We start from the raw sequence: 5,295 nt of genomic DNA on the forward strand, positions 1-5,295 counted from the left end.
GCACTTGAAAAGAATGCGTATTCTGAAGTTCTTGGGGGTAGCATTCTATACACATCAATTAAGTCATTGTGGTCCATAGTGTTGTTCAGATCTTCTATGCCTTTACTAACATTTTTGTCTCACTGTTTTCTCAATTACTGAATGGAAGTGTTAAAACTCCAAGTGTATTTATATATTTCTTCCTTCAATTCTGTCAAAAGCAGCTTTATGCATTTTGAAGCTCTGTTACTATGTGCCTACAAAATATAATTGTTATGGCCTACCAAGGAATTGACACTTAGAGCATTCTCAAATGTCTTGCTTCAGTGGAAAACAAAAAGAAGGAGGGTTCACTACTTTTGTGTAAGATGAAATAGACTTTAAGCTAGCAACAGTAAAAAAGGACAAAGAGCATTACACTATGATAAAGAGTTCATTTTAACAAGAAGATTTGACTATTTTAATATATATGCATCAAACTGCCAGCCCTGGGTCCCCTCTCCACTGCTGTGTCTCTGCCATTCCTAGAGGCCCCAGGTGGTTCTGCTGCAGCCTCTGTGGCTCTGTGATCTGCAGCTACTGGGAGATCTGTAGGTAGGACGCTGAGATGTGGAAACAGATGGGAAGACCAGAACACTGAAGATTAGTCCAAAAATCCGGGAAGTAATCTAAAGAAAATTCATGGGACCTAAACTACAGATGGCATTAGTTAAGGTTCTTGCTCTAGTAAATATAAATGCACTCAACATTGGTGCACCCAGATTTGTAAAACAATTACTGTTAGACTTAATAAAAGACGTTGACAGCCACACAATAATAGTGGTAAGCTTCAATATCCCACTAACAGCATTAGACCGATCATCAAGGCATAATACTAACTAATAATGAACTTAAATTTGACACTTGAGCAATTGGACCAATAACTATTCACAGATATGGCACCCAACTACCACAGAATATACATTCTGGTCATCTACATGTGGGACATACTCAAAGATGGACCACATGCTTGGTCAGAAAGCAAGTCTCAATAAATTTTAAAAAAATGGAATTGTATCAAGCATCTTCTTAGAAAACAAGGAAATAAAAATAAAAATCAATATTCAGAGGGACATTCAAATAAACAAAAGTATAATTAAGCTAAAAGCAAACAACAACAACAACGAAAACAAACAAACAAAAACTCCTGAATGACTTTTGGATAGACAACAGAATTAAGACCAAAATCAAATGTTATTTGAAACAAATGAAAATAGAGACACAGCACACCAAAACCTTTGGGATGCAGCAGAAACAGTATTATGAGGAAAGTTTATAGCACTAAATGGCAACATAAAGGAGATCAAAATATCTCAAATTAATAATCTAACATCACACCTAAAGGACCTAGAAAAACAAGAACAAACTTAACCCAAAGCTAGAAAAAAAAATAATAAAGTCAGAGCAGAACTAAGTGAAATTGAGACCCCAAAAGCCATACAAAAGATCATTAAAACAAAAACTTTGTTTTTTTAAAGGATAAGCAAGGTTGACAGACTGCTAGCTAGAATAACAAAGATAAACAAAGAGAAGATCAAATAAGTACAATCGGAAATAACAAAGGTGACATTACAACGAATCCCAAAGAAATACAAAAGATCCTGGAGACTACTATGAACATCTCTACGCATAAAAACTAGAAAATCTAGAGTACATGGATAAATTACTGGAAACACACTACCTCCCAAGATTGAACCAGTAACAAAGAGAAACCCTGAACAGACAAATAATGAGTAGTGGAAATTTAATAAATAATAAAAACCTACCAACCAAAAAAGCCCAGGACTAGATCAATTAACAGCAAGATTCTACCAGATGTACAAAGAAGAGCTGTTAGTAATCCTACTGAAACTATTCCAAAAAATTGAGGAGGGGGGACTACTCCCTAAATCATTCTACAAAACCAGTATCATCCGGACAGCAAAATCTGGCAAAGTCACAACAACAAAAAGGAAACTATAGACTAACATCCCTGATGAACATAGACACAAAAATCCTTAACAAAATACTAGCAAACCAAATCCAGCAGCACTTCAAAAAGTTAATTCACTACAATCATGTATACTTTGTACCTGGGGATGCAAGGATGGTTCACCTTATGCAAATCAATAAATGTGATTCATCAGATAAAAAATATTAAAAACAAAAACCATATGATCATCTCAATAGATGCAGAAAAGGCATTCAATAAAATTCTACATCATTGCAAGATAAAAATCTTCCTCAAACTAAGCACTGAAGGAACATACCTCAGAATAATAAGGCCATCTTGACAAATCCACAGTCAACATAATACTGAACAGTCAAAAGCTGGAAGCATTTCACTTGAGAACTGAAACAAGACAAGGATGCTCATTGTCACCACACTGATTCAACATAGTAGCAGAAGTCCTAGTCAGAACTGTGAGGCAAGAGAAAGAAATAAAAGGGCATCCAAATAGAAAAAGGGGAAGACAAATTATCTATCTTCCCTGACAATGAGATTCTACAACTAGAAAACACTAAAGATTCCACCAAAGCATTCTTAGACCTGATAAATGACTTCATCAAAATCCCAGGATACGAAATCACATACAAACTCAGTAGTAGCATTTCTATAAACCAATAATATTCAGGCTAACAAATAAATCAACACAATGCCTTTTACAATAGCTACAAAAAAAATTACCTAGGAATGCACCTAACCAAGGAGGTGGAAGACTTCTACAAAGAGAGCTATAAAATACTGCTGAAAGACATCATAGACAACACAAACAAATGGAAAAGAATTCTATGCTCATAGGTTGGAAGAAACAATATTGTTAACATGTCCATATTGCCCAAATAAATCTACAGATTCAATGCTATTTTTATGAAACTAACATCATTTTTTACAGAATTAGAAAAAATGATTTTCATATTCATATGAAACAAACAAACAAAACAACAGTCAGAACAGTCAAGGCAATCCTAAAAAAAAAGAACAAAATTAGAGGTGTCTTGTTTTTCTAAGACCAGCCGAGCGGGCGCAAAAGAACCAGCAAGTAGGCAAAGGTCAGGCGCAAAACTGCTAGTTTATTTTAGCAACCTAAGGTGTGGAGAAGAAGTCTGTCCGCCTCCGGGGAAGGAGGCCGGCAGAGTCCCCCTGTGGGGCTCTCGGACGGACTTCCCACAGTCCCGACATCCCGACAGGACTGGGGCTGTGAGAGGGCCACTTGGCTCAATGGCGGAGAGCGGCTTTTCTAGGAGTGGGAGGGCAATAGGCGGGGCACGGGCGTGTCAGGGGCGTTCCGCAGGTGCGCCCAGGTAAATCTTGGTCTCTTCGGATTGACGTCACCTGGCGCATGCCCAGTTGGTCTGCACCTTCCCTGGGCTCCGGCTGCATTTTCGCGCGGGCGGGAAGAGTTGGTGGTGAAGAAGAACCCGGAAGTGCACCATCTTGCCTCCGTTCGTCCAAACAGTCCAACCTTTTATTGATAATAGTGATAAAGGGGCACCATGGTCTGTCTGGCTACTTCCTGCTGTTAAGGGGCGTCGTTAAGGTCAGGGCCCATGGTTGGTATTTGGACGTATGGATGAAAAATAAAATAAGGCACAGTATTAGTATAGGAATGAAGAATGGAAGCATTTGTTGGAATATGGGCAAAACCCAGAAGGAAGGTCCCGGCAAGGTTGGGGAGTATGAGATAGTTAAGAAAATTTAGTAAGTTTGAGGCGAGTGGGGGAAAGCCAAACTGATTTCCACTGATTGCTTTCGGTAGGGGCCCTTTTTAGCTGGGAATGAGGAACGACTGTGCAAAGTAATTGTTGGCCAGGCAGCAATTAAGGGGTGGAGTTTTTCGTGGAGTGGATGGCTTTCCACTTACTCCTACTACAGAGATATTGGATGGAAGGCTAGGTCCAGAGAAGGACGGCAAAACAGAATAGGTAGCCTCGCTGTTGATTAAAAAATTAATTGTCTTACCCGCTACCAGGAGAGTTACCCATGGCTCGGCGAGGGTGATCGGGGTCCCCGAGTCTCGGCACCTTCAGTTGTCATCGTCCAGATGTAGGAGCTGGAAGGAGCTCCCAGGATCCTGGGAAAGGGGGTCACGTAGAGGCGCGGCACCTGTTCTCAGGGTGGGGCAATCAGACTTCCAGTTTCCTCCCTGCTGGCAAGCAGGGCAGGGGGTTGCTGGTGGACGAGGGTTAGGACATTCACTGGCCTAATGTCCCGATGCCTTGCACTTATAGCAAGGCTGCGTTGGGACTCGGGGACCTTGCGGACACCTGTTGGCATAGTGTCCTGCCTTGCCGCACTTATAGCAGGCAGGCTCCTTTTGTAGCTTTGGAGTCTGAGGGGTGTGTGCCCTCTGGTCTGGGGTTACGACTGGGCTGTAAAGCCGCTGCTAGGAGCTGTGCCTTCTGTTCAAGGCGAGCCTGCCGTCTCCTCTCTGGAGCTATAGACCTTAAAGGCTAATTTAACCAGGTCTTGTATTGGTGTCTGAGGACCATCCTCTACCTTTTGAAGTTTTTTACGAATGTCAGGAGCTGATTGAGAAATGAAATAAGACGCCAAAATGGTGGCCCCTGTGGGGGAGGCCGGATCTAACCGGGTATACTGGGTTAGAACCTCAGTCAGTTTAGGGTAGAGGCTAGGATAACCTGGAGGTCATGCCAAGTTAAGTCATAGGCCTGACAAAGGTGTCTAAATTCCTTTATGTATATGGTAGGATTAGCTGATAAATCACCTAAACGCTTCTCAATTTTGGAAAGATCGGCCAATGAAAAAGGGACATGTACTCTGACTACCCCCTCCACCCCAGCCACCTCTCGCAAAGGTGCTAACACTGTAGGAGGGTGTGGGCAGAGATAGGGGACTCAAGACAGCCAGTTGGGGGCCCCGAAAGAGGCAAGGGACTGAGTGGATTACTAGTAGATAAGGAGGAGGAAGGAGGAGTCTGGGCAGGAAGGGAGGGGGTGGAGAGAAGGAGTATAGGGACGAGAGCCCAAGGCCCAAAAGCCTTGTATGTAAATTTCGGACCACTTGCCTAGCCGCTGGCAGGAATTGCTGAGGTCGATCAGGCCACAGTGGAAAGGAAAATTAACCGCTTCCTCCTAAGGTCTTGTTTAAGCTGTAAGGTTTTTAAATTGGCTAGGAGGCACCCTAAGGGGGTGCTCTTTGGAAATTTGGACTGGGGGGGTTTCCCATTTGTTTCCTCTTTACCGACACACAATGGACACAATGGAAATGGAAGTGGATCTCTGCCTGCCTTCAAAGCGTCCTTTGGAACCAGCAGAGACAGACTGGAGGCTCTT

This window comes from Piliocolobus tephrosceles, chromosome 4 (genome assembly GCF_002776525.5).
Source record: "Piliocolobus tephrosceles isolate RC106 chromosome 4, ASM277652v3, whole genome shotgun sequence".
NCBI classification, from domain to species: Eukaryota; Metazoa; Chordata; class Mammalia; order Primates; family Cercopithecidae; genus Piliocolobus; species Piliocolobus tephrosceles.